This window comes from Amborella trichopoda, chromosome 9, assembly GCF_054954075.1.
Source record: "Amborella trichopoda isolate Santa Cruz 75 chromosome 9, AtrichopodaSantaCruz75HAP2 v2.0, whole genome shotgun sequence".
NCBI lineage: Eukaryota > Viridiplantae > Streptophyta > Magnoliopsida > Amborellales > Amborellaceae > Amborella > Amborella trichopoda.
In genome coordinates, this window is record NC_142344.1 from 52270802 (window position 1) to 52283139 (window position 12338).

The 12338-nt window shown below is 37.0% G+C and overlaps 1 long non-coding RNA gene across 1 annotated transcript; it reads right to left on the reverse strand.

The window, feature by feature from the left end:
- Positions 1–230: 230 nt before the first annotated feature.
- LOC105421219 (uncharacterized) lies at positions 231–9169 on the reverse strand. The gene is made up of 3 exons (XR_002282166.2): positions 8719–9169; positions 1271–1428; positions 231–1157 (listed from the first exon to the last, which is right to left on the reverse strand). It is a non-coding gene; the product is annotated as an uncharacterized LOC105421219 (long non-coding RNA).
- Positions 9170–12338: the final 3169 nt, after the last annotated feature.

Genomic DNA, 12338 nt, shown 5'->3' on the forward strand with positions numbered 1-12338 from the left:
CCATTTCTGTTACTTCTTGTCTTTAGTTTTTGCTGGTGTCTCCTTGCATATAATAACTTTTTTGCCATCAGAAAAGAAAAAAGAAAACCAAAAAGATTGAAAACCATCAATCCATCTTCACCACACTCGCTAAAACTTGTCGGTTAAAGTGTTGATGATTGCAATACTACATTCCAAGTTTGAATCCTACCACTAAAACGAGAGAAAGAGATAAAGAGAGAGATAACTGATAAAGAAGGAAATATAATCTAATTGAACTTTCAATAGCAAACATGAGTATACAAGTATTCCCAAAGTAATTCAATATCTTATGTCTCTTGAAAAAACAATGATTTTCCTAGATATAGATCGGTTAGCATTAAATCTAATGCCAATACTACATCCGATTCTAAATTCTTGAAAAATTTTAGGTTTCAAGCTCTTTTGACTGAATTATTTCTGCATAAGGGCCCAATGGTCGACCCTTATGTAGAAGAACCATCAGCAAATTAAAAGAGAGAGAGAGAGACTAGACCTGGGAGTAGCTTTGTATTTTATATTTTGATGTCAATAATAACGTCTAAAGATAACCATTATTAAACCAATAATGGAGGCATCCTGATCTGGAATTAGGTCACCAACTACAACGCACCAAACTTGCTTGAGCAAAAAGCAGTTTGGACTCAACTATTTAGCAAACTATTTTGCCAAGATGACAAGGTGGCATGGATCATCTCCTCCTTACTTACCCCTCACATGGAATCTAGGGAGATACAAGCAGCTACCAATGTTTGAGACTTTTGTTAAGCATTGGTCGCCAAAGGAGCTCAAAGTGGCAATTATTGACACACATGGAAGACAGCTTCTTGTTAGTAGAGTTCACACTTGGTTTGCTAGGGCTTATATATTTCATAAGACATAACTAGGTTGAACGCGATCCAACAACTATTTTTTGGGAAACTCATGCTGGTATGGTCTAAATTTCAAATCATGTCTACCAGAGGAGCAACATAGTCTCGAATGACTCCCCAAGACATGGTATCCCGGTAAAACATGGATAGTATCAATGCCAATCCACCAGGCAGCGGTAGAGTAAAGGGTTGTCAGCTTTTGGTAACGTCACATTGTATCCCTCGCAAATTTGTTACCAAGAAGCCACAACAAATATAGAACAAAACCTGCAAAATTTTAAAGATACAAAGAAAGAGAGAAAATATTTAATAAGAATCATACATTAATTGGGAAATTCTACATTCAATTGTAAATCAAAGGTTTAGGGGAAAAAAATTACCTGAAACATATAATTCACTTTGCACTGCCAATCCACCAGGCAGCAGTAGAATAAAGGGTTGTCTGCTTTTGGTAACGTCAAATTGTATCCCTCGCAAATTTGTCCTTTATGCTCTGTCAGCTTATAAATTAGCAACCCTTCTTTTTCAGCAACATATGCTGGGAAATCAAACACAAGATCCACTTATAAAGTGAGTTTATAAAGTGAGTTTATAAAGCTCTATACCACTCACTACCCATAACTATAGTTCATCATTAACCAAATAGGAACCCCTAGATTCAAGTTATCTCCACCTATTTCTTCTTCTTGTTTTTTTTATAAAAATGCATCTCCATCCATTATATTAATCAACTCTCAACCCAGTATTTGAGTATGATACCAACACTACTAAAAAACGTAACGAGAGAAATATATACAAAATAATACCTGAAAAGAAAAGCCGACAAAAAAAAAATTGATTTGGAACACATAAAATTGGAACCCATGCTGCCATGTTCTTCTCACAATTGCCAGTGTGCAAATCAGCAAACAACGATTGGAAATATTCAATAGGATAGAAAATCATAATAACAATGGTGGTTGTGATGATGCTTAACCCTAAAAGCCACCTAGAGAACACCTACTCTTTGTCCATGGAACAAAGAGTAACACCTAGAACTAGACATGCATAAATCTCAAAAGTTGTTTCTTCCTTGAAAGCAATTATATTTCGTTTCTTAGTTCAAACTCACGTGCATTTCACAGCTCTCTACTTGGCAATTTATTGAGTAGTAGAATCTCACTCTAAGCACAAACTCTCCCAATTAAATTTCCAATTTGGCAGATGACAAAATCAACAGTTGATTACAGCTCCATGAATAAAGATGTAAAATTGACACAAATAACAAGGGTAAAACATGGTACATGAGAATGCATGTGCATCACTGTATGTGACTATCAATGAGCTTAAAATCTTATCTGTAGATATAAATAGATATAAAGGTACCCGGGCAAGAGTTTCTCTATTACTGCCAATCTTGAAACATTGCATGCAACGGAGGGTATTTTCTGCATGATGAAAATGCATGATGTGAAACCCAATTGTATCACTTATCTATTTTGTCAATGGACGGAGTCAAGGAGGATCTGAAATAGATGCATCGATATTGAGATGGTGGATAACCCACTTTAATAACCCACTTTTCAACGGCATCTTCAGTGCATATGCCAGTGCTAGAGATTTGGAAATGGAGATGTTTTTAATGATAAAGAAAAGCAATGCAAGCCCGATAATGTAACATTTTCAACTATTGTTCAAACTTACACCAGAAAAGTATGGGCTGCTTGAGGTGAAGATAAAATGAGGCAAATGGACCAGCATGACTCAAGTAGTTAATTTAACTTTCTTGTTTGGTAACTTACAAGTTTATTTATATCATTATTATTTCATAGTTGTTGGTGAGAAATACCGCCTCCTCATAAAATCCATTACTAACATCATTTTCTGATGCATAGTAGCTCTATCATAAGACTTGATTAAAAAGTAAGAGTCTGAATCATAGTTACTGGGAATGGGAATGTGAGAAGTTCCAAGAACTGGAACGAGAGCGCAGAGCAAGTCTAGCTCGAAGTTCCCTAAGCAGCCGAGCGAGCTTTGTACATGGCCTAGGGATGGGAGTGAGTTCCATGACTTATAGGGAGCGGAGTACATTGCTATCCGGACGGGAGCGGGTTCCCTACCAAAAGGGATCAAATTGTGCCGTTCTTAGGATCAAGGTTTCTGGAGTTCACTATTTCTTTATATTTTAAACTGGGAGCGAGTTCCATTAGATAGCATGTTTAACTCTTTCCAAATCCACGGTTCCAAGGTATCAATGTAATAAAAATCATGGCATTGAGATTGCCTTTGAATTTTTGATGTCATTGGAGCATGATTTCATACCAAATTCAGCAAACAATAGTATTGGTGTGCATTGGAGCATGATTTCATATCGAATTCAGTGAAAAGCCTTATTGTGATGAATTGGAGCATGATTTCACACCAAATTCAGTAAGCAATATTCTTGTGGTATACTGTGCACTACTACCCCTTAATTATACAATACCCTTCTCTAAACTGGCACTCGATGCTGGGCAAGATTGACCCTTTCAGGTCTATACTATTGACACTCAAGGATGGGCTAGATTTCCCATTTCGACTAAGTTTGTAATCGATGATTGAGAACATGTATTGTGCTCATGCACAAGCATATTGTATATTCCTCCCTCAGTCAAAAGACTCAAAACACCACACTAGGTTGATTGCTTTAGGCTAAAATTCTGGGAACCATCTAGCAATTGCTAGATGATTTGAGGAAAGCCGAATACTTTATACGAATAAAATAAATTGTGTAGGCGTAGCTTGCTCCCATGGTATAGGATACTCGGTTCCTGGTATGATGGAATCGTGGTTCTGAGTGATATTGGAGCCATGATCTTGGGCATACGGATCTGGATCCCACTTGCTAGGGAACTCATTCCCAAATAATAGGAATCGAGTTCCCATAACTCTAGGTATGAGATCCAAATATACAAGGAAGCGTATGGAATTGAGATCCGGTCACTCGGTGGATGGGATCGAGACTAGGGGGCAAAAGCGGACCCCCACATGTGCACTACCGGTAACTATGGTCTAAATAAATAGCTCAACACCAATATGATGAAATTCATCATACCACTTCTACATTTCCTCAATCGGCCCATAGTTACCGCAAGCCTAGATAAGACAATTCATAGTGTAAAGATCTTGTAGGCAGTAAGAGACTTTTCCATATCTTTGAGCATCCTGCCTTGACATATGCATCAATTATACAATTGTAAGTAACAGTGTTAAGTGCAACCAAATTATAGGGCATTTCCTCAAAGACCCCACTGATAAGATCAGAGTGGGACAGTTTAAAGCAACAGCTGATGAGAACCACATACATGTGTTAATTTCATCAATTACAGAAACGCTTCGTTAGTACAATCACTAAGGATATGAGCACCCAAAAGTGGTGTCAGCATTAACTGTTGGTTTGAGTCCTTCAAGAAGCATGCTTTGGAAGAGCTATATATTTGCTCGCTCGTGTCATTTACATGTGCCAAGCATTTGAAAAAGCTGTACATGATATTTGGGATGATTCAAATGTTGCCACAAGGAATAATTCAAAAAACTGCAAATATGCATAATAAAATAATATCTTGATCAGTGAGGTGAACTTCTCATGCAGGAAATCGCCTGGTTTACATCATATCAAAGTTTATTCAAGTGTCAAAGATCATAAAATGTTCCTTGACTATGTATTAGCAATATTAACAAGACCATTTGTTCACACAGATACTAAATGTACAAGATATATTTAAGATTACAAAGGTAGAAGACATGGTCTGGAATCTAAACCGTATCTGTAAGGAGTATAGCTTCTATATTGGGCAATTAATTATGAACATTTCTTACTTCTACCATGATTATTATATTGTAAATGAGAACCACGTGGCTCACTCTAACACAATGCAAATATTTGCAATAATGGTCTTGTCACCTTTAAAAGCATTTCTTCTAATGGGGAAACCTTCTTTCTAAAAGGTCTAAGTCCAATTCAGTGTATTTAAAGCCAGACGCAATGACCGACTAGGCAGGAGAATCCTAAGCAACTCACCATAGGCGGTGGACCCCTAGGCCAGCGACTAGTCAGCCTAAGTGCGGCCAAGCGCTCGCCCCCAAGCCCCTATCGGAGGGCAGAAACATGGGGGAAAAAAGTTTTTTTTCCTAAGGATGGGCTCAAGGCTAGCTGGTCAAGGTGGTGGGTTTCCACAACGTGACGTCTTCAGTTCCCTTCCTACAACGAAGTAGGGAACTAATCCCCATTGAATTACCCAAAAAAAAAAAAGGTCTTTCTCCCCCCTCAAAAAGGGGAAAGGGGTTGGCAGGAGGACCATTTGAGAAACTTCTGTAAATCTCGAGTAATTTTTTGTTTTAATAAAAAAAAATTGGGTTTGGAACAAATCTTTCAAACTTGAAGTTTGAAATTTCCAAGTCTGTTAGACCTAAAGAGTTAAAGAGTTTTGGCATCAAAACTCGTTAATTCGGTGAATTAGTAATTAGGGTGAAAGAGGGTGGCTTTTTTTGTTTTTTTTTTTTTTTTTTTTTTTTTGGGGGTGGGTGGTGGGGGGGGGGGGGGGAGGAGGGAGGAAGGAGAAAGTACCAAAGAGAGTAAGGAAATTGCGAGGAGAGAATTACAAGAGAGACGGAAGTGTTGAGAGAGAAAGCACCAAAGGAAGCAAGGAAATCATGAGGAAAGAATCAAAGATGGAGTAAGGTTATGATGAGGAGAAAGAGAGCACCAGAGTGTAAAAAATGAGGAGATAACGATGAGAACAAAAAGTACCCAAGCTCTTTAGCTACAATAGTAGAGTTAGTAAGCCCACGCTTTGTTTGATTACTCTTATACACCCACAACTTCACAGTTCTTTCATCTATGGTTTTCTCCCTTAAAGCATGCTCCAATGTTTCAAAAACCTCTTCCTAAGAAGAATTCAGAGGAAATGGCAAGCACCAGAAATGGAGATCACATAAAGTAGGAAGAGTCACAGTAGTGACCTGGATTGCCACCTCCACACCACGACACGGATAAAGAGGGAAAGAGTGGTTCTAGAGAGAGAGAGAATAAGCAAGCTCAATATGCCCCATATTAGAGAAACAAAGGACGATCTCATAGTTTCCTTTTTTGGAAAGAGAGATGTGGTTTGGTCAACATACCTTATTTTAGAGAAAGGATAGATCAGCTTTCTATTGTGGTTTGGAGGGGGGGGGGAGAGTGTGTGTGGTTTTAAAGAGAGGGTGAGCTCAACAGGCCCCTACATTTGAGAGAGAGACTCCTGTATTAGAAAGATTGGGAGAGCTCAACCAACCCTATCTTGGTGAGAGGACAGGACACAAAATCTACCCTGTTTTACAGAGAGAAATGGAGAGCTCAGCTTTCTATCATGTCCATTGTTTAAAACCAAGCCGCCCAACACCTAGGCACCCAAAGGGCCCTAGGCCGCACACCTAGTCCTGGGCTGGTTTAGAGAGGGGGTGAGCTTAATAGGCCCCTGCATTTGAGAGAGAGGCTCCTGTATCATAGAGATAACATGAGAACTCAATCAGCCCTATCTTGGAGAGAGGAAGAGAAGTAAAATCTACCCTATTTTAGAGAGAGAAACGGAGAGCTTAGCTTTCTATCATGTCCATATTTTAAAACTGGCCACCAAGCACCTAGGAGCTCAAAGGGCCCTAGGTCGCATGCCTAGGCCTGGCTGCCATCCCTGGGCACCAATACCAAGGTGCCCGCCCAAGTGGTGTCGGCCTAGGTGAGTGCCTAGAGCCTAGGCCCTTTTTTGTGGAAATAAAGAAGGTCCTAAGGGCAGTTTGGATCATTTTGACCCACAAAATATACTAGAAAGGGTGTTTGGGGTAAACAACCCCCCCAAAATGAAAAAAAATCAAATCTAAACAAACCCTAAATCGATTCAGTTTGCAAATTTCTTTGAATTGAAAAAAAAAAAAAATATATATATATATATATATATATATGAGGTTCGAAGAAGCATCCAAAAGCTTACCCTTTATTCGTGGACTTTGTTTTAGGGGGCTAGTGAAGGTATTAGAAGATTTTTGTCGTGATTTCCAGCTCAACCGACATCAAACACACAGAAGAACATTGATCATGTGTAATTTTGTATCATGATTGGATGTCACTATGGAGTACAGATTGGAGAGTTGGAGACTAATACCCTATGGAGTTAGTTATGCTTTTTCACTAAATTTTCAATGATTTGAAGTTTCGAATGTGCTTTAACATTCATTCTTATATATCTACATGAAAAAAGTAAGTTGCAAGACATACAAATGCAAAAAAATACAAAATTAACATAAATATCTTCATAAATGTGCGTTTGAATAGCACAATTCCTAAAAGATTTTCAACTCAAGATGCCTAAGGTTCTAGGCTCCGGCCTAGGTGCTGAGCCGGCCGACTAGCATTTTCTGAAACATTGATCATGTCCCTAAGGTTCCCAAAATGAGGACCGGCAGATACCATTCCATTGCACCCTTAGACTCACCAAATGTTTTGCCTATCATTATTCTACTATATTTCTACATGATTGGTGGCTGAAATTTCTTATTGAGATGGCAGCTGGCCTCCATGAATGATTGATTTGTGAACCACATAGGTTGTGCATGCAAAGAGCATAATATGTTTCCCCATGAAGAAATGAGTACCTTATCTTGAGATATGTGACATTATTTTTCATTAAGAAAAATATATTATAAGTCAAACTGGTATACCACAATGGCATTATTTCTTGCTGCAAAAATAACGTTGTCAAGTTGCACTAGTGTTGCAACCTTGAGGTCACCGCATCAAAATCATTTCGTTTGATGCAAGTTCTCTATTTATGTCTTAAATTTTATATAGCAGCTCCATCCCAAGGCTTTTCTCTCATGTAATTTATAAAGTTGTACTTTTATAGAGGGTACTACCAAGAACAAAAGTTGCAGAATAAAAAAAAAAGGAAATCTTTATTCATACATTTATACAGTAATCAAATCATCCCTCAAACTTAAGGGCCCAATTTTTAATGTTTACTCATTGTGTTTTAATTTAGCCCCACAAAATCCCAACAGTGTATTTATATGTCTTTGTACAACGAGAGGCTCAATATTTGTTAACCTGACCTTTTCTTAATAGATTCAGTACAAGCATTCAAGCATTTGCTGTCATATTGGAACCTACTTTCAACAATTTCCTAGTTTACATGAAGGACCTCAAATTTGCATCATAAGACATTTTCTAAAACCTTTGTCTTTTGATAGAGCACAGGAGTTAAACAAAGAATATGGCTTTGAATCGCTTTGTAAAAATAAATTTTTTAGAATATATCATTTTCGCCTAAGGAAAAAGGACGTGGGTTAAAACTTGTGAAGCCCATTCTACTGCTGATATATGCAAAAGTGAATATTACATAAGATTTCTAGGCGGGCCAAGGATGACCCAGGCGCAGACTGATAATTGTTTTGGCCAGTAAGCCCAGTCCGAGCCTGGCTTGTTGGCCGCAGGCCAACCTGATTGGCAGCCCCAATCATGACCAGGGCGTTTATCAGTTTCAAATAAATGGGATAGATGAAGAATTTATTTAATTCAATTGTTCATTTCTTTAATTAAAGTGTGAGGTAGACTCAGTGCTTCTAAAAGGTAACATAGTGACAATGGAGTTTGGGTTGTGATGACCATATGATCATATTATACCACCAATATAAAAGGTAACATAGTGACAAGGAAAAACCCCATTTTACTGACAGAAGGGGCAAAAAAACACATACACACATATAAATACGCATTTTACCAATTTAAAGGCAGATAAGGAAAAAGTAATAAAATGTAAGAAAGAAAACCCAAACTCACCTGCAGTGTCATGGCCATGAAAAGAAGGGAGGGTTTCCTCATAAAATATCTTCACTGCGCTAACAATATGTATGGCAAAAACAGATTCAGCACCTGAATTTGCAGAAATAGTAATAAGAACACGCTCCTTCGCATTGAAAGCCCATGGATTCAACGCGAATCCCCAATGTGTGCCCTTCCGAGAAGAAGCGTCGAGTAGGTAAAATCGCAGCCATGAGGCGGCCGGGGGCACATCACAAATTTGTATTGAAACAGCGGTTATAGTTAAAGGCTAAGTTCTAAACCAGAAGAATCTGTTAAGGAAGTAAGGGCGACTTGCTTGAGAGGTGAACCCTAGATGGTGGGCGGCGTTGGGTTCTTGTGTTGGTGTTGAAGGAATGGGTTTGTCCACTGCAAATAAAGAAAAGTGATTAGAGAGAGAGTCCAATAGAGAGAGACTCAAAATTGCCATGATTTCAAGGTACCCGTGAGTAGGATATTTGATTTATCAGGTGTCAGATGAAAATGTGTTCCGGTGGCGTGCTCCTATGTACAGGGGTACTTATTTATAAATTTTTCGAAAACGCTAGGGTTAATAGAGGCCGTGATTTTTTAAGAGAAATTATTGTTAATATACTTATATTTTAATAAAATTAGAAAAAAAATTTAATTTTTTCAATTTGTGTACGCCTTTTTTCTCGATTTTCTGCTTTTTTTGGACAAAAATAGTAGTTTTTTTTTACCGTAGTGAACATTATGGTATTTTAAATACCGTTATAAGTTGAATGAGTATTATGGTAATTAAAATACCGTAATGCCTTAAAGTAGTATTACAGTAATTTAGTTACCATAATATTGCCCAAGCCTCGTAACAAATGATTTTCTACTTTTTCGAGTTTACTATCTATTTACTCCTTCGACAAAAATCCATACTAGCTGTATTTTTCAAATCTCATATTTTTAATATATAATCTCCACTTAATTTTTATATGGTTCTCAAAATTTTAGAACAATAACACTCCTAAATAAAGTATTTTAGAGCGAGAGAGTAGATCCACATCATGCTTCCATGGGAACATGGATTTTTTAAAAAGAGAGAGGGTCGCCTTAACATTAACTTCAGTTTGAAGCTTTACAACTAATAAAATGATAGAGAGTCTTTACCAATTTGAACTAATGCCATAATTTGAACTATTATGGTAATTTAATTACTGTAATATGTGAGAAGTCTTTACTATATTCTTATTACAGTAATACTTTCTCAATCACTTCCACCCTCCTAGTGAAATTTTTGAGGTAGGCCCTAATTTGAGCATTTAGAGCCTCGGCTCTATATAAACTTTTTCAGTATTTATATGGATTGTGATTTATATCAGTTTGGGTGAGGTGAGGTTTGCATATATTAGACCCGAGTCGCCACGATAAGTCCTGGATAGATGTGGACATAGACTCAAGATCCAATCTTGGTCAAGTATTGGCAATTGGCCCAGTCCCGACTGGTAGACCCAACCCAGGTCCGATATGGATCAAAAAATTGGACCCGGCGGGTTAGGTTCAAGTCCAAATCTGGGTCCTATCAAGTCCGGTCGGGTCCGGGCCTGGGTCTGGGTCTGAAATCCACATTATATTTTTGGGTCTCAATTTATAAAATATATTTAAAGATATAGATATTTTGATTTTTAGGTCGGATCTAGATCTAGTTCCAAGTCCCACATTATATTTTTGGGTCTGGATCCAAGTCCGATGACTTCGGATCTAGGTCGCGCAATTTTTTCAAAGCTGGACCCAAACCCGACCTCCCTTTGCTACTTTCGCCTACAGACGTTTGGGTCCAGACTCATACCCAAGTCTATGCGATTTGACTGATCAGCAGATCGATCGGACCCAATACCACCCCCAATTGAACTCATATAGATAAATTACAAAACCAGATAGGGTAGGTCATGCGTGACTCTCCCCACCACGGGGGTCATAGGGTCGGCACCCCCTTTTCGTTATGACTTGATTATGAATATGGGGAGGACCTTTATCTCTATTGCGATTGAAGCTCTGTTTGATGAGCAATTGTTTCATTCGGGCTTGATTGCATTTTTAGAAGGAAAAAGTTTATATAATGATGCCAATGTGGAACTACGGATACACATCAAAAATCTATCAGAAAAGGTAGTTTTAATATTGAAAAACCCTTTGATTGATCATCTCGACATCGAGATGTATGACCATGAAAAATAAAAAGATTTTAAGTCTAAAAAATAGTGCATTTTACAACATATTATCTACACAATCCATTTTCAAGATTTTCATGTGTTTATAGATTTACTTGATTTTAACCATTTTTAAAATTTAAAATTTTATAATTAGATATAAAAATAGATTTTGAGATAATCCTAAGAATATTTTACATCAAAATTATATATCATGATAAAATTTGAAGGTGCACCTTATCTCTACAGCTACAGATGTATCCGAATGCCAACTGTACCCTTTCTACAATATGCTGTATAAAGCATCCATCTTAAAGATAGATGCAAATAGGTGGTCCATCTAAAAACAATTGTAACTAATGGTTCAAATGTTTTCTCAATATAGTTATTATTTCTAAATTTTAAAAATCATTTATTTATTCATATTCATCATCTTCATGTTAAAGATTATATATTCTCTAAAAATTAAAATCAAATTATATTTAAAACTATATTTATTACCAAACCCGCATGTCTACATGTGCGGGTTTGACCGCATGCTAACCGCATCCTTGTTTGATTGTTTGCGTTCATACGCAATGTCTACAATTTTGCGGAGTGTCTCAGTCTTTCTTCAGTCGACTCAAAACCGATATTTCTTCAGTTTACTCGACTCAAAACCGATACGGTATTGGGCCTATTCTCGTATGGACTCGGGCAAATCACTCGGTACTACCCTTGTTTAGTGGGAAAAAAAAAGGCAAAAAAGTGTTTTTGTGTTTTATCTTTTTCTCAACCAACAATTCACCTCCAAACCCCGTTTTGATTGATTTGGTTACAAACCGATTTCTCTAACCCCCCCCAGTAATCATTCTTTTAAGTTTTTTAAATTAAAAGTTTTATTTAGACAAATTTTTATAAAAATACCATTTTAAGCCTTAAAATCCAATCCACCTTTCTTACAATCTCTCTCATTTCTGGATCAAATCACTGCAATTTAATTCAAAATGTTGGTGTTGGAACCCTCTAACAGACCCATGAAAACCAAAATAAAAAAAAAACCAAACGTTTAAATGTCAAAAAATTTTAACCCAAAATAAAAAATATTCAATTTTCTCTCACAATTTCACCAAATCTGTTCAAAATTGACCCAAAATGTTTCTAACCACATTGATCTACAAGGCCGTCAAAAAATTGCTTTGAATTAAAACCAAAAATCTCTATGATCAATTTTTTGTTTTTCTCCATTTTCTATTTTTTGTTTGTATCTTTTAATGTGAGTTTGATTTATACCTCCTACAATATGAAATAAATTACTTGAATCCCAATATTTGACCATGTGTGTGTGTCTGTTTTTTTTGGGGATGATTTCCCCTCTTTTTTCTCTATTATAAGTATAGATTTTTAAATATATTAACCGAGCTAACTCGATGGGTGACCTGTTTATCCCACTAGTTT